This window comes from Cebus imitator, unplaced genomic scaffold (assembly GCF_001604975.1).
Source record: "Cebus imitator isolate Cc_AM_T3 unplaced genomic scaffold, Cebus_imitator-1.0 Scaffold6, whole genome shotgun sequence".
In the NCBI taxonomy this organism is placed as follows: domain Eukaryota; kingdom Metazoa; phylum Chordata; class Mammalia; order Primates; family Cebidae; genus Cebus; species Cebus imitator.
The window spans coordinates 7,433,548-7,452,026 of record NW_016107321.1 but is presented as its reverse complement, the minus strand read 5'-3'; the positions used below and the strand labels follow the sequence as shown (position 1 = coordinate 7,452,026).

Below are 18,479 nucleotides of genomic sequence, written 5' to 3'. Positions count from 1 at the left end.
TATCCCTCCCCAACCTCCCCACCCGCTGCTATTGCTCCCCTAGCCCCCCACCCCACAACAGATCCTAGTGTGTAATGTTCCCTCCCTGTGTCCACGTGTTCTCATTGTTCAACACCCACTTATGAGTGAGAACATGTGGTGTATGGTTTTCTGTTCTTGTGTCAGTTTGCTGAGAACGATGGTTTCCAGATTCATCCATATGCCTGCAAAGGACCTGGACTTATCCTTTTTTATGGCTGCATAGTATTCCATGGTGCATATGTACCACATTTTTTTAAATCTAGTCTATCCTTGATGGACATTTGGGTTGGTTCCAAGTCTTTGCTATTGTAAACAGTGCCACAATGAACATACGTGTGCATATGTCTTTATAACAGACTGATTTATAATCCTGTGGGTATATAGCCAGCAATGGGATTGCTGGGTCAAAAATGGTATTTCTATTTCCAGATCCTTGAGAAATTGCCACACTGTCTTCCACAATTGTTGCATTAATTTACATTCCTACCAACTGTGTAAAAGCATTCCTATTTCTCCATGTTCTCTCCAGCATCTGTTGTCTCCTGAATTTTTAATGCTTGCCTTTCTAACTGGTGTGAGATGGTATCTCAATGTAGTTTTGATTTGCATTTCTCTTATGAGCAGTGATGACGAGCATTTTTTCATAAGTTTTTTGGCCACATAAATATCTTCTTTTGAAAAGTGCCTGTTCATATACTTTGCCCACTTTTTGATGGGTTTGTTTTTTTGTTTGTTGTAAATTTGTTTTAGTTCTTTGTAGATTCTGGATATTAGCCCTTTGTCAGATGGGTAGCTTGCAAAAATTTCTTCCCTTTCTCTTGGTTGTTGGTTCACACTAATGGTTGTTTCTTTTGCTGTGCAGAAGCTCTTAAGTTTAATTAGATCCCATTTGTCTATTTTGGCTTTTGTTTTCATTGCTTTTGGTGTTTTAGTCATGAAGTCCTTGCCTATGCCTATGTCCTGAATGGTATTGCCTATGTTTTTTTCTAGGGTTTTTACAGTGTTAGGTTTTATGATTAAATCTTTAATCCATCTGGAGTTAATTTTTGTACAAGATGTAAGGAATGTCTCCAGTTTCAGGTTTCTGCACGCGGTTAGCTGGCTTTCCCAACACCATTTATTAAACAGGGCATCTTTTCCCCCTTGCTTGTTTTTGTCAGGTTTGTCAAAGATCAGATGGTTGTAGGTGTGTGGAATTACTTCTGAGGACTCTGTTCTGTTCTGTTGGTCTATATCTCTGTTTTGGTACCAGTACCATGCTGTTTTGATTGCATATAGTATAGTTTGAAGTCAGATAGCATGATGTCTCCAGCTTTCTTCTTTTTGCTCAGGATTGTCTTGGCTATACAGGCTCTTTTTTGGTTCCATATGAAGTTTAAGGTGTTTTTTTCCAGTTCTGTGAAGAAGATCAATGGTAGCTTGATGCGGATAGCGTTGAATCTATAAATTACTTTGGGCAGTATGGCCATTTTCACGATATTGATTCTTCCTAACCATGAGCATGGAATATTTTTCCATCTGTGTCTTCTCTTATTTCCTTGAGCAGTGGTTTGTAGCTCTCCTTGAAGAGGTCCTTCACATCCTTTGTTAGTTGTATTCCTCAGTATTTTATTCTTTTTGTAGCAACTGTGACCCTCTGTTTGTTGTTGGTGTATAAAAATGCTTGTGATTTTTGCACATTGATTTTGTATCCTGAGACTTTGCTGAAGTTGCTTATCATCTTAAGGAGATTTTGGGCTAAGATGATTGGGTCTTCTAAATATACAATCATGTTGTCTGCAAATAGAGACAGTTTGACTTCCTCTTTTCCCAATTGAATATCCTTTACTTCCTTTTCTTGCCTGATTGCTTTGGCTATAACTTCCAATACTATGCTGAATAGGAATGGTGAGATAGGGCACCCTTGTCTAGTGCCAGTTTTCAAAGGGAATGCTTCCAGTTTTTGCCCATTCAGTATGATTGTAGATAGCTTTTATTATTTTGAGATGCACTCCATTGATACCTCATTTATTGAGAGTTTTAGCATAAAGTGCTGTTGAATTTTGTCAAAGGTCTTCTCTGCATCTATTGAGATAATCATGTGGTTTTTGTCTTTGGTTCTGTTTATGTGATGGATTACATTTGTAGATTTGCATATATTGAACCAGACTTGCATCCCCAGGATGAAGCCTACTTGATCATGGTAGATAAGCTTTCTGATGTGCAGTTGCATTCAGTTTGCCAGTATTTTATTGAAGGTTTTTGCATTGCTGTTCATCATGGATATTGGCCTGAAATTTTCTTTTTTCAGTTGTGTCTCTGCCAGGTTTTGGTATCAGAATGATATTGGTCTCTTAAAATGAGTTAGGGAGTATTCCCTCTTTTGGTATTGTTGGAATAGTTTCAGAAGGAATGGTACCAGCTCTTCGTTGTACATCTGATAGAATTTGGCTGTGAACCCATCTGGACCTGGACTTTTTTTGGTTGATAGGCTACTAATTGCTGCCTCAACTTCAGACCTGATTATTAGTCTATTCAGGGATTCAGCTTCTTCCTGGTTTAGTCTTGGGAGGGTGTAAGTGTTCAGAAATTCATCCATTTCTTCTAGATTTACTGGTTTATGTGCATAGAGTTGTTTGTAGTAATCTCTGATGGTAGTTTGTATTTCTGTGGAATCGGTGGTGATATCCCCTTTACCATTTTTTTTGCATCTATTCAATTCTTCTCTCTTTTCTTTTTTATTAGTGTGGCTAGTGGTCTATTTTGTTGATCTTTTCAAAAAACCAGTTCCTTGATTTATTGATTTTTTGAAGGTTTTTTCGTGTCTCTATCTCCTTCAGTTCTGCTTTGATCTTAGTTATTTCTTGTCTTCTGCTAGCTTTTGAATTTGTTTGATTTTGCTCCTCTAGTTCTTTCAACATTGATGATAGGGTGTCGATTTTAGAACTTTCCTCGCTTCTCCTGTGGGCATTTAGTGCTATAAATTTCCCTCTAGACACTGCTTTAAATGTGTCCCAGAGATTCTGGAACATTGTGTCTTCGTTCTCATGGTTGCAAAGAACATCTTTATTTCTGCCTTCATTTTGTTATTTACCCAGTAGTTATTCAGGAGCAGATTGTTCAGTTTCCATGTAGTTGTGTGCTTTTGCATGAGTTTCTTAGTCCTAAGTACAAATTTGATTGCACTGTGGCCTGAGAGATTGGTTGTTATGATTTCCATTCTTTTGCATTTGCTGAGGAGTGATTTGCTTCCAATTATGTGGTCAATTTTAGAGTAGGTGTGATGTGGTGCTGAGAAGAATGTATATTCTATGGTTTTGGGGTGGAGAATTCTGTAGATGTCTATTGGGTCTGCTTGGTCCAGATCTGAGTTCAAGTCCTGGATATCCTTGTTAATTTTCTGTCTCATTGATCTGTCTAACATTGACAGTGGAGTGTTAAAGTCTCCCAGTTTTATTGTGTGGGAGTCTAAGTCTCTTTGTAGGTCATTAATAACTTGCTTTACGTATCTGGGTGCTCCTGTACTGGGTGCATATATATGTAGGATAGTTAGCTCTTCTTGTTGCATTGATCCTTTTACCACTGCATAATGCCCTTCTTTGTCTCCTTTGATCTCTGTCGGCTTAAAGTCCATTTTATCAGAGACTAGGATGGCAACTGCTGCTTTTTTTTTTTTTTTGCTCTCCATTTGCTTGGTAAATCTTCCTCCATCCCTTTATTTTGAGTCTATGTGTGTCTTTGCAGCTGAGACGAGTCTCCTGAATACAGCACACCAATGGGTCTTGACTTTTTATCCAATTTGCCAGTCTGTGTCTTTTTATTGGGTCATTTAGCCCATTTACATTTAAGGTTAATATTGTTATGTGTGAATTTGATCCTGCCATTTTGATGCTAGCTGGTTGTTTTGCCCATTAGTTAACACAGTTTCTTCATTGTGTTGATGGTCTTTACCATTTGGTACATTTTTGCAGTGGCTTGTACTGGTTGTTCCTTTCCATGTTTAGTGCTTCCTCCAGGAGCTCTTGTAAGGCAGGCCTGGTGGTGATGAAATCTCTCAGCAATTGCTTGTTTGTAAAGGATTTTATTTCTCCTTCACTTATGAAGCTTAGTTTGGCTGGATATGAAATTCTGGGTTGAAAGTTCTTTTGTTTAAGGATTTTGAATATTGGCCCCCACTCTCTTCTGCCATGTAGGGTTTCTGCTAAGAGATTCATTGTAAGTCTGATGGGCTTCTCTTTGTTGGTAACCTGATCTTTTGGGCTGCCCTTTAGCATTTTTTCCTTCATTTCCACCCTGGTGAATCTGACAATTATGTGCCTTGGGGTTGCTCTTCTTGAGGAATATCTTTGTGATGTTCTCTGTACTTCCTGGATTTGAATGTTGGCCTGTCTTGCTAGGTTGGGGAAGTTCTCCTGAATAATATCCTGAAGAGTGTTTTCCTGCTTGGATTCATTCTCCCTGCCACATTCAGGTACACCAATCAAATGTAGATTAGGCTTTTTCACATAATCCTATATTTCTTGGAGGTTTTGTTAATTTATTTTCACTCTTTTTTCTCTAAACTTGCCTTCTTATTTTGTTTCACTAGTTGATCTTCAATCTCTGATATCCTTTCTTCTGCTTCATTGATTTGGCTATTGAAACTTGTGTATGCTTCGTGAAGTTCTTGTGCTGTGTTTATCAGCTCCATCAAGTCATTTATGTTCTTCTCTAAGCTGGTTATTCTAGTTAGCATTTCATCTAATCTTTTTTCAAGGTTCTTAGTTTCTTTGCACTGGGTTAGAACATGTTCATTTAGCTCAGAGAAGTTTGTTATTACCCACTTCCTGAAGCCTGCTTCTGTCAATTTGTCAAACTCATTCTCCATCCAGTTAGGTTCCCTTGCTGATGAGGAATTGTGATCCCTTGGACGAGGAGAGGTGTTCTGGTTTTTGGTGTTTTCATCCTTTATGCGCTGGTTTCTTCCTGTCTTCGTGGATTTATCTACCTTTGGTCTTTGAAGTTGGTGACTTTTGGATGGGCTCTCTGAGTGGGCATCCTTTTTGTTGATGTTGAGGCTATTTCTTTCTGCTTTTTAGTTTTCCTTCTAATAGTCAGGCCCTTCTGTTGCAGAACTGCTGGAGGTCCACTCCAGACCCTGCTTGGCTGGGAATCACCTGCAGGGGGTGCAGAACAGCAAGGATTGCTGCCTGTTTCTTCCTCTGGTAGCTTTGTCTCAGAAGGGTACCCACCAGATGTCAGCCAGAGGTGACTCTTTGGATATACAGGGGTCAGGGAGCTGCTTGAGGAGGCAGCGTGTCCCTTGTCAGAGCTCAAGTGCTGTGGTGTGAGCTCTGTTGCTCCCTTCAGAGCTGCTGTGAAGGGACGTTTAAGTCTGCTGCAGTGGAACTCATGACTGCTCCTTTTCCCAGGAGCTTTGCCTCCGGAAGGTGTGGCTTTATTTATAAGTCCCTGTCAGGCTGCTGCCTTTTTTCAGAGATGCCCTGATCAGCAAGGAGGGATTCTAGTCACAGTCTGCCTGCAGAGGCTTGTTGAGCTGCCTCGGGCTGCCCCCAGCTGCTGTGTAAATTTCTTTGTGCTTTTGTTTACACAGGTAGGGCTAGAGCTGCCTCTGTAATGGCAAACGCCCCTCCCCCAACAAAGCTCCACCCTCCAGGGTCTAGCTCAAACTGCTGTACTGGCCGAAAAAATCCCAAGCCAGTAGGATTCAGTTTGCTGGTCTCTGTAGGGGGGGACCCACGGAACCAGATCTCCTGGCTCCCTGCCTTCAGCCCCCTTTCTCTCAGGGGTATAGGTGACTCTGTCTTGTAGATGCTCCAGGTGCCAGTCAAAATGGCTGCTCAGATTTGTGCTGGGAACTCTCAGTGCTGGCTGAAATCAGCTGACCAGATTTGCCCTGGAAACCCGTGGCGCCGGTTGGCATGCGGGGATCTCCTGGTCTGTGGGCTGCAAAGACCGTGGGAGAAGCGCAGTGTCAGAACCCGAGCTCTTGAGTGGCTGTACTACCCCAATGGCCTCTGTTGGGTAGGAGGGAGTGCCCTCCGGCCCGTAGCACCTCCTGGATGAGGGAGCATCCCACCCTGCCTCGGTTTGCCCTCCTTGGGCTACACCCACTGTCCAACCAGTCCCATTGAGATGAACCTGGTACCTTGGTTGGAAATGTGCAGATCACTCGCCTTCTGCGTCACTCTCACTGGGAACTGCGTTCTGGAGCTGTTCCTATTTGGCCTTCTTGGTGGAAGTCCTGGCACATATATTTTTAAAAGAAATTCATTCCTGGACATTTAAGCCTTTTTTTTTCCAAATATTTAGATAATACCATGATCGCTACATTTTATCTTTAGTTTTGGTGTTTTCTTGCCATCCCTTTGGTTGATGAGTTGAATTTCAGGAGTGGTCCATACCACATGCCAACTTCCCCTGTGAGACTGACCACACGCAGCCATTCCTTAACCACGACCCTGTGCTCGGCTGCGCTCTCCATCATTGCAGTAATTATTCTACTCTGCCCTGTGGGGGAGTCCTTAGTCACATTGTCAACACACTTAATGTCAAAGACTGGTTCTTACTTGTCTCCGCATCCTCCCAGGCTAGAGCACATTCCTGGGACTCTGGATGGATGGATGGAATTCACCAATGTTACCTCACTTCCCCTCAGGTGCTCAGCACTTTTAAGGTTCAAACCTTATATTTTCCCATCATTTAGGCTCTCTTTGTCTCCTTTCCTTCTTGGTTCTTTCTTTCCATTCTCTTTTTACTTTTTAGCCTAAAGAGATTTTTCAAAGCTTTGCCTCAAACTCACTGAACACCTGTGCTAACCTAGATAGCTAGATTTGTGGCACTGTTAAGATACCTAAGTTAAGAAAATGGAATTTTTATTACGCATTTTCCCTTTTGCCAGGAGGGTAATAAATATTTAGTGAAAAGCTGACTGAGATAAAGTAACATGGTAAGTTTTTCTTGTGGTGACGAGTTTACGTGTGGACAGAACCATCACAGGGGCCTGACAATATTCACCTAGTATAACTTAGCGCATCACCCTATTTGCACCTTTCCAGTGAATTACATGGGCATTTCACCTTTCCAGGAGTTCCTTCTAACCTGTGCTTGACAGCTCCCATATTTTGCCTAAACCTCAATGATCAACGCTGCTAATAAGCTGCTGTTCTATGTGTCAGTAGATGTGGATGACGACCTCCCTCAGCTACACAGGATGAGGGCTGCACTAATTAGAGACCAGGACATGTTCAAAGGGAAATGCCCTTACACTTGGTGATTTGGGGAGGATAGATTTTTATCCGAGGAAACATATTGTTTGGAAACTCTTTTAGTCATTTCTAAACAAATTTTTTTACAAATTGTTTCTAAACAAATTTGTTTACAAATTGTTTCTAAACCAATTTGTTTAAAAATGGCTAAAATTAAAAAGTAATCTTATTACTGGCCAGGCCCAGTGGCTCACACCTGTAATCCCAGCACTTTGGGAGGCTGAGGCAGGTGGATCACCCTAGGTCAAGAGTTAGAGACCAGCCTGGCCAATGTGGTGAAACCCTGTCGCTGCTAAAAAACAGAAAATTTGCTGGGCATGGTGGTGGGCACCTATAGTCCCAGCTACTCGGGAGACTGAGGCAGAAGAATTGCTTGAATCCAGGAGGCGGATGTTACAGTAAGCCGAGTTCGCACCACTGTACTCCAGCCTGGGCGACAGAGCTGGCTGGAGCTGTCTTTAAAAAATAATAATAATAATAATAATCTTATTACTTTTGAAATTAAAAAGTAATCTTATTCTTCAAAAAAAAAAAAAATTAGGAAATGCTGGCCAGGCACAGTGGCTCGCCGCTGTAATTCCTGTAATCTGGGAGGCTGACATGGAAGAATAGCTTGGGGCCAGGAGTTGGAGACCAGCCTGGGCAACATAGCAAGACCCGTCTCCACAAAAAAAATCACAAAATTAGCCAGGCATGGTGGCACACACCTAAAGTCCCGTCGACTCTGGAGGCTCAAATGGGAGAATCACTTGAGGCTGCAGTGAGCTATGATCATGTCATTATATTCCAGCTCAGGGACAGAGTGAGACCCTGTCTAAAAATAACATAGTTGGAAATATTGTAGGAATTTTTAAAAACCCTTTTAGATAATAATATAATAAAATATAATACTCTCCCCTGTACCCACATATAACACAAGAAGTAAAATGCATTCAATTTAAACTCCTTATTATTTTTCTTCTTTCCTCCTTTCTTCCTTTGCAGATGTAACAAATATCCGGAACTTTGTGTTCAGCATCCCTTTTGATTTTTTCTGAATTTTAGAGTACATGTATTTAACTATAAACAATGTATCCTGTTGTAATTCTTGTAAAAGATGTTATAATTATATAAACTCCAGCAAATTTCTTTCTATTCAACATCATTTTTTTCTAAAATCTATGTTTATTCTTACAGTTCTAATTATTTCATTTCACTCTCATATAATATTCTATTTTATGAAAAGTCCACAATTTATTTATCTAGTCTCCTACTAAGGGACATGCAGGCTGTTTTTAATTTTAATTTTATTTATTTATTTTTTTTACTGTTAAAAACAGTGCTGTAGTGAAAACTCTTGCACATGTCTTCTGCACAGTACTAATTGCCTAGCTGGAGGTATGGATGAGAGTTCTGTTATTTCACCTCCTCATCAGCATTTGGTATTGTTTCAGCTGTGGTTTCTTCATGACCATTGCTTACTACTGAAAGTCGTACAGGACAAGAATCGTCTCAGTTGGTTCAGGCTGCTGTAACAAAATACCATAAACCGGGTGACTTAAACAGCAGACATTTATTTCCTCCAAGGTGATTATGATAAGCATGCATACTTTTAGTGGTTATTTCCAGAATAGTCACTTAAAAATAAGGTAAAGAAGTACAGTTAAAAAACAGTAGAGAAATTAAAATGTAATGTGATAAAAATTTTTGATAAAACTAAAAGAAGGCAAGAAAGGAGTTATAAAGAATCAAAATACAAGATCAGTTATATAGTTATACAGTCTGATCTTATATTTTCATTCTTCGTAACTATTTGTATTTTATTTAACAGAAAACAAATAAAATGGCAGGCCTAAATCTAATCATATCAGTAATTACATTGAATGTAAAGGTACTAAGCACGCTTATAAAAACAGATTGTCAGATGTGATTTATTAAAAAGCAAGACCTACTACATGCTGTTTAAAAGGGTTACTCTGTGTAAAGTACAGAGGGAATGAAATCCAATAATAGAAAAAGATATACTATGCAAACAGTACATGTAAGGAATCTGAGATGGCTATGTTAATACCAGATAAAAGAGACTTCAACACAAGGAATAGAAACAAGTTTTGGTAAGTTTAAAAGAGTGGGTCACACAGTGGCTCTATGCCTGTAATCCCAGCACTTGGGGAGGCTAAGGAGCCCAGGCCTTGAGCCCAGGTGTTTGAGGCTAGCTTGGGTAACATGAGACCTTATCTCTACAAAAAATAAAAATAAAAAAATTAGCCAGTCCTGGTGGTGCGTGCCTGTAGTCCCAGCTCCTCTGGGGGCGGAGGTGGGAGGATCTCTTGAGCCCAGGAATTCAAGGCTGCAGTGAGCTGTGATCATGTCATTGCAGTTCAATCTGGGTAATAGAGTGAGACCCTGTCTCAAAAATAAATAAATAACTGAACTAAACTAAAATAATAAACAGATTATTTTACAGATTCTCTGACCACAAAATAATTAAGTTAGAAATGAATAGCTATATGAAGAAATTAAACAACTTCTTTTTTTTTTTTCATAAAGCTATATTTATTTAATTTAAATGACAACTTTTCTTCTGACAGGGAACATGTCACTGCCAGATGACAGGTTTAGAATCGCCCCTTTAGATCTTTCCACCATTCCAGTGTACCAATTGTGTCATCTTACAAACAGAAAGAATATTAATATTTATCATTTTCTTGATCATATTGTCCAAGTCAGGAATGTCCAAAAAGTATTCAGGATACTCATATGACATTCCCACGTTGTTCACTAAGATGTCAATTTCAAGACCAGCCAGGCCTGTTTTAATTTTACCATAAATATTTTCTGATGCAAAGTCAGCAACAATGGTTCTGGTCTCCACTTTGAATTTTTCTTTGATTTCACTGGAAACCTGGTCAAGTTTATTCTGTGATCTGCCGATAAGGACAACTTTCATTCCACGCTTTGCTAACTCTTATGCATATGATTTTCCAATTTTATCTGTACTACCTGTGACAACTGCCCATTATCCAAGCCCCGGGCCCACCCCCGCCTAGTTCCCCACTCGCTTGACCCTGAGGGTGGTGAAGAGCTAGTAAGAGATGAGCAGGGCTAGGTAGGCCACGGTGTCTGCGCCCACCCAGTACAGGAAGCTGGCAGTAGGGAGAGCACTCTCCATAGCTTTCCACTAGACCTCACTACCTTTGTGAACCAAAACAACTTACTTCTAAATAAGCCAGGGAAAAAAGAAAAAATCAGCCAGGTGTGGTGGCTCACACTTGTAATCCCAGCACTTTCGGAGGCGGAGGCATCTGGATCACGAGGTCAGGAGTTCAAGACCAGCCTGGCCAAGATGCTGAAACCCCGTCTCTACTAAAAAATACAAAAAAGTTAGCTGGGGGTAAGTGCAGGCACCTGTAATCCCAGCTACTCAGGAGGCTAAGGCAGAGAATTGCTTGAACACGGGAGGTGGCGGTTGCAGTGAGCCGAGATCACGCCACTGCACTCCAGCCTGGGCAACAGAGCGAGACTTGGTCTAAAAAAAAAAACAAAAAAAAGAAAGAAAAGAAAAGAAAATATAATGAGAAGAAATCTAAGAAGAAAACTAGAAAATACTTTAAACTCTGATAGTAAAGATACAATGATACAACATATCAAAAACATATCAAAATGTGTGGGATGTAGCTAAGGTGGTCCTTACAGGAAAATTTACAGTTTTAAATACTTGTATTAGAAAAGAAAAAAGTTTAAAATTGATCTAAATTTTTATCTTAAGGATCTAGAATAAGATGAGCAAATTAAACCCAAAGAAAATAGATGGGAAGTACTTAAAAAGATAAAAGCAGATATAAATGAAATAGAAAGCAAACAATAGCTTAAACTAACAAAGCAAAAAGTTGTTTTCCTGAAAAAAACATTAATGAAATGGATAAACCCAATAAGAATGACTGAGAAAAATTGCCATTACCTGAAATAAATGATCTTTCAGACATTAAACAGATAATAACAGATTATGAACAACTTAAACTAAATAGAAAACTTCCTTGAAAAAACAGCTTACCAAAACAGACCCAAGATGAAAGAGAAAATAAGAACAGCTCTATATCTTTTAAATAAATTGAATTTTCTATCATCTTACTGAGTTATCTATAATTAAGAATAATCTTAATATTTTTACACACAAATTGAAATAATCTTCAGATTTTATTAATGTAAAGTTATCCAGATGTTCATAGGAGAACAAAGACACACACATTTTTCCCCCGAATGTAGCAATCAGGCTATTGAGCCCCTAAAGAAATCCTTGTGAGAAAGTAGACACTCTCATAAATATCTCAATTACTTTTAGGAAGAAAACAATATCAAACAATGAAAACTGCTCACTGAGAAAAGGGAAAATCATAATACATTTAATACCTGCATATGAATTGACTATAAGTCATTTTCATATATATTTTTAAATCTCACAAACAACCTTTGAGGTAGGTGGTTTCAGTTATTCATTCCAATGAGGTTTTTATTCCACAGAAATGCCATCAAGGATGCCAAGATGAAAGAATCACTTGAGGCCAGGAGTTTGAGAACAACCTGGTCAACATAGTGTGTTAAAGGCAGAATGTTTATTCTTAGGTACTGCAAGAAAAAATTAACATTAGACAAAAAGTTTTCTCAGTAAGGGAATTTTACTTTCTGCAGAAAGGGTACTACTCATTAGCAATCTTGCTATGAGAGTACAATGAATAAAGGAAAGGCAGGTATATTTATTCCTTACACATTGGGTCCTTACTGCTGTGTCCAATCTCCACTGGTTGGGGTCAGACTTCACAATTTAAACTGGACTTGATTGGCTAACAAATTAAAACTTTTCTAAATAGGTAAAGGCAATGGAGAACAAAGGAAAAGAGGAAGTTGCTTATGAAAGGACATAGAAAAGTAATAACACTCCTAAATAAGGAAGGGGCATAGGCCACGAGCTGGAGCATGCCTGTGAACATGTCCAGCACAAATATCTTGGTTAAGGTACAAGGACATAGAATATACTGTGCCTGTGAGCATGTTTAACAGCTACATAGGATAGGGCTTAGTGAAGCATTATTAGCAAAAAGTAAGAAGGCTTTGAAGAGCATCTCTAAAACAAATTATTATTTCTAACATTTATTATTATTATTCTTTAACAAGAAGGGAAACGTTGAAGAGGAACTTTTTACTTTCTACATAGTGAGACCCCCATCTCTACAAAACCAATAGTAATTAGCTGGATGTGGTGGCATGCACCTGCAGTCCCAGCTACTTGAGAGGCTGAGGTGGGAGGCTCAAGCCCTGGAGTTCAATGTTACAGTGAGGTATGACAATGCCACTGCACTCCAGCATGGGCAACAGAGAGAGACAGTATCTCTTACACACACACACACACACACACACGTGCACACACACGTGCACACACACACACACACACACACACAAAGGATGCCTGGAAAAGTTTGTCCTTGGATCTGGTTTCCATGTATTTGGAAAATAAATAAAAGTGAAAAGAATTGGGTTTTTGACTAGCGTTAGTTTGGAAATTGCAATAGACATTTCTCAAAATCCATTCTTTACAGAGGAGACAAGAAACATTTGAAATTCACTTTAGATTCTTTCTGATTAAGCAACATTTTCAGTAGAGAGAAGCATTTCTTTGTTTTGCTCACGTCCTTTGAGGTCTAAATAACTGCTGACTGCCCAGAAGTAGGTGTTAGGAGAACCAGTGCTGGCCTCTGGCCTTTGGAGCTAGACTTGTAGAACTCAGAGCCTCATCCTATGGTGTCTTCTCTGCTGGGCTTGATTTTAGGAGTAGTCAAATTGTTTCTCATTGCTCAAGGAAGCTTCTCCTTTTACCATCATGTTTACTGTTCTGTGGCACGTTTTACAATTAATTAACATAATTGTTTTGGGGACTTTGCATCTCTTCATAATTTCTGCTTCTTTAAAACGGAGTGCATCCTATTTTGCTTCTCAATTAAAAGGTATCTGTATTTTGGGTCAATTTTGGTCTGGGCTGGAGGCACACTCTCTAGACTTCAGCAGCACCAGCAGCTGGAAACAGCATAGATGTGATTTTCAAAAGTGCTCTCATTACTGTGTGGGGAGCTGGGGCCCAGGAAGAGCAGGCCAGGCTGGAGCAGGTACCTTGTAGTTTTAGCAATGCAGCCCTGAGGTGGTGTCTTGGCCTCAGGGAGGCCACCACTGCTTGCATGGGACAGCTGAAACCTGGTGTACGCCCTCTCCTGAATTTGATTGTGAAGAAACAGCAGACAAACCCAATAGAGAGAGATTCTACAAAATAAAGGCCTCCACTCTTCCAAAATGTCAAGATGAAGAAGCTCAAAGAAAGGAGGTAGGACTGTCCTGTGTGAAAGAAGATATAACAGATTTAACAACTAAGTGTGATGGACTGGATCCTGAATTGGGAAAAATTAACTGAATTAACTGGTCCCGAGCCATGGACTAGTATCCGTTTACCTGATGATAGGAAGTGGACTATGCAGCAGGAGGTGAGCAGTGAGCTAAGAAATTATTTATTTATTTATTTATTTTGAGGTGGAGTCCCGCTTTGTCACTCAGGCTGGAGTGCAGTGGCATGATCTCGGCTCACTGCAACCTCCGCCTCCTGGGTTCAAGCAATTCCCTGCCTCAGCCTCCCAAGTAGCTGGGATTACAGGAGACCGCCACCATGCCTGGCTAATTTTTGTATTTTTAGTAGAGACGGGGTTTCAGCATCTTGGCCAGGCTGGTCTTGAACTCCCGACCTCGTGATCCATCCACCTCAGCCTCCCAAAGTGTTAGGATTACAGGTGTGAGCCATCACACCCGGCCCATATAGGACATTATAAAGACAATTGGAGAAACTGTAATATGAGCTGTATGTATGTGTGTGTATGGGTTTCCCTATAATTATATGACCTGGAGAAGGCTATACAACATGTTATCAACATTGGTTACCCGAGGTAAGGGTGGGGATGGGAAATTAAGAGAAAAATACGACAATTAAAAAAAATGCACACAGGATGAAAGTAGCATGTATGATATGATTCCATTTTTGTTAAATGATATGGATATGTGTATGTGTGTATATATCCATAAAATGAATTATAGAGATGGTCAACAAATCATTAATGATTGTTATTCCAAAGTGATGGGAATTTGAACTTTTACATTCTTCATATTTTTGTGTAGTGTAATTTTTTTTTCAATGCACAGGTATTATTTTTATAAACACACTAAAAAGTAATATTTTTGTGTTAAAAAGCAAGAAAAAGTCACTCAGGGAACAAATATAAGAAAGCTTTGAGGGTGGGCATGGTGGCTCATGCCTGTAATCCCAGCATGGGATTGGGAGGCCGAGGCAGGCAGATCACCTGAGGTCGGGAGTTCAAGACCAGGCTGACCAGCATGGAGAAACCCTGTCTCTGCTAAAAATACAAAATTAGTCAGGCGTGGTGGTGCATGCCTGTGATCCCACCTACTCGGGAAGCTGAGGCAGGAGAATTGTTTGAACCTGGGAGGCAGAGGTTGCAGTGAACTGAGATCATGCCATTGCACTCCAGCCTGGGCAACAAGAGCAAAACTCTGTCAAAAAAAAAGAAAGAGGGAAAGAAAGAAACAGAGAGAGAGAGAAAGAAAGAGTTAGTTTTGAATAAAAGTTTTTCTGCTTTAAACTAATACTTTCTTATAGTACTGAGTTTATTATTATATTTGAAGCACCTTACATGTTCTCACACAGGATGTTCCCAGCTGTGCAGAGCACACGCTAAAGTGTGAGCTGACTCTCTGGATTGGAAGAAATGAAGGTGTCTGATTTTCTGAAGACTCTTGTTTGGTAAAGAAGCTTTAGCAGTTACTTCCTGCCATCATAGAGCTCTCTGATGACAGCCCTTCTGGCGATTTCGGAGTTCTCCTAGGACTGTGACTCTCTGACCTGTACGTACCTTGACCATGTGAACTGCACACTCATTTTTGCCCTTGAAAGGCATATAAATCACGTCCTGTCCTGCATCTGAATGTCTTGCTTTTCCACAGTGGATAAGGCTATACTTCCTCATGGCTTCTTGAAAGTGTGCTGAGAACTAATGAGATGGGTTTGTGGAATGCTTTGAGCTGCTCAGATGAAAAGAACAATGCTCTAGCTTTGTAAATAACATAACCCCTATTATCAGTGAATCCACTGAGTCATGAGGACAGGGAGAGACCCACTAGAATCAAAGATACTAACAAACCAGGGAGGGCCAGCTTGTTGCTGTAAGTGCTAATGGCAGTGACAGCTGCGGTAGCTAAATGTGAAGAAGGCAGAGTAATGCTCCCAGAGGAGGTCTCAACTAATAACAGATGGGGAACTGGTGGATAAACTTCAGCTTCCTTGTCCCTCAGTTGGGATAACTCTGGCAGGTTCCACAACTTGGACTTCCTCAGAGTTCCCTAGAGCAGGGATCCCCAAACCGCGAGCCATGGACCAGTACCTGTCCACCTGCTGATGGGAAGTGGACTGTGCAGCAGGAGGTGAGCAGTGAGCAAGTGAGCGAAACTTTCTCTGTATTTACTGCTACTCCCCATTGCTTGCATTACTGCTTGAGCTCCACCTGCCTGAGCTCCATCTACTATCAGATCAGCAGCGGCATTAGATTCTCACAGGAATGCAAACCCTGTTGTGAGCTAAGCATGTGAGGGATCTAGATTGCTCGCTTCTTATGAGAATCTAATGCCTAATGATCTGTTACTGCCTCCCATCACCCCTACATACGGCCATCTAATTGCAGGAAAACAAGGTCAGGGCTCTCACTGATTCTACGTTATGGTGAGTTGTATAGTTGTTTCTTTACATATTACAGTGTAATAATCATAAAATAATCAATGTAACGCATTTGATTCATTCCCAAACCATGCCCCCATCCCTTGACCCTCCAGTTCGTGGAAAAATTGTCTTCCACAAAACTGGTCCTTGGTGCCGAAAAGGTTGGGGTCCGCTACCCTAGAGGGTCTGAGTTTCAGAGGCCCACCGTGGTAACTTGCTTGATAGCACATGCTTTACTCATTTCTTTTTCCTTCCTGTCTCACTTCCTTACTCTCCTGCTGGTGTTTTCTGCAATCCCCTCCCAAATAAACTAACTGTGCTTGGATTCTTGTCAGTTCTACTCCAGCTAGAAACATCATGTATTTTCCCAATAATATACTTTTCTATAACCATCCCGATTTCCCTGAGAGACTAACCCTTTTATGTTTTTCCTGTCCAAACTGTAAAGCTCAGAGTTGCACTTTGCTACAGCCTGGGCCTGAGATTTCTCTTCCCTCTGAAATCAAGATGGTTTTCTCTATTCTACTCAGTTGTTGGTTCATCAGACTGTGTGCTCTTTCCATTGTGTGGGGGATGTAGGAAAGCTTGGGTCTGACATCCATACCCGGCCCAGAGTCCTGACTCTGTTTCTTACTTACTGAAAAACCCTAGGCAAATCACCTAACTTCTCTGATCTTCAGTTTCCTTTTCTGCAAAATCAAGACAATAATCCCTGCCTCATCAGGTTATCCTCTGGATTTAATGAGAACCAGGAGATTGCCTAACACAAAAATACACTGGAGAAAAGATCATTATCTTTATAATACTGTTTTCTTGTATTATTGAATTTCTCACGTGCCTCCATCTTGTTTCCCAATCTTGACCGTCGTTTCTCTGCCTCATTTACCTTCTTATCACACTGCCCTGCACATGATGGGCACTAAACATTCATTACCAATTTTCTAAAGCTTTAATGTGTTAAAAGAAAAACTTCAGCTAAATTCAATTTAAAATAGTTTAACTGAGCAAAGAATGATTCAGGATTTGGGCAGCCTGCTGAGCCAGGGCAGCCTCAGGGCAGCCGTGTGGTAGAAGAGAATTTATGGGCAGAAAAAGGAAAGTGACGTATAGAAAGCGGAAATGAGGTACAGAAACAGCCAGATGGTTACAGCTCAGCATGTGTCTTATTTGAGCATAGTTCGAACAGTTGGCCACATTTGAGTGGCCAAAACTCAGTAATTGACATACGAGTAGATCACACTCTGTTTACATTTCCATTTAGCCTATAGTTCACAGTGTACAGAGAAACCTTTTGGCCAAACTTAGAACATGTAAGGAGGCAGCATTAGGTTAAACTCGATTTAACAAAAGTAGATCATGCACTCTTTCAATTCCAGACTCATTTTTTGATTATTTGGTATTGGTGTGTTATTGGCGAGGCATTCTCAAGGAATTTTTAGCAGGTCATTTGACTTTTCTGGGCTTCAGTGTCCTTGTATGCGAAATAAATATCTTGGTCTCTAATTCTAGATATGCTGACATCCCTCTAGCATTAAAGTTTGGAATCTATATATTCCCGGAAGGCAAGGATGGTGATTCTTCTTTCAGACCCCTCAACACCTAAACCAATGTTGGGTACAGAGCACGACCTGCAGAACTGATTCTGGTGCATGCAGAATCAATTCCAGATGCCTCCTTGGTCCTGTTTCTTCTTCTGTCTCTCCTTGGCCCATGCTCCACTCCAGCCAGACTGGTGTTCTTTGTACACCCCTAGAATTTTCCAGATTGTTCTGCCTTGAGGACTTGGTATTTGCTGTTTCTCATCATTCGATTCTCTCTCTGCCTGACCCATCTCTCCAGCCCATAACCTGCTTTGTTTTTTCATTCTTGTAATTGCTCTCTGAAATTGTCTTATTATTTAGTCATTTATTTGTTTATTCTCTCCACCTCTTCCCCAATCCCCAAATATAAGCTTCTATCTTGGATCTTTTTATATCGCTGCTGCTAAAACAGTACTTAGCACAATCTAGGCTCTGAAATAGATAACTGTAAAATAAATAATGAACTCTACCATACCTTATACAGTAGGTTTTACAGTCGTCACTCAGTATCCTCAGGAGATTGGTTCCAAGATCACCTGCGTATACCTGAATCTGCACATACTCAGGTCCCTAAACAGGTGCCACAGAACCCACATATAGGAAGAGCCGGCCTTTGCCCTCTGTATACTCACATTTCCCATCCCAGGGATACTGTATTTTCCATCTGCATTTGGTTGAAAAAAAATCCGTGTCTAAGGGCATCCATGCTGTTCAAACCCATATTGTTCAAGGTCAACTGTAGTTGGTGAGGTGAATTCTATGGCTATCACACACCAGGTTCTAGTGAACGCCCTTAGTTGAGAGTAACCCATACAAGCGAATTAACTGCCA

General features: G+C 40.5%; 1 pseudogene; it reads right to left on the bottom strand.

Annotated features, from left to right (window-relative positions):
• Positions 1–9,812: 9,812 nt before the first annotated feature.
• LOC108310648 lies at positions 9,813–10,455 on the bottom strand (annotated as a pseudogene).
• Between the last annotated feature and the right edge of the window lie 8,024 nt (positions 10,456–18,479).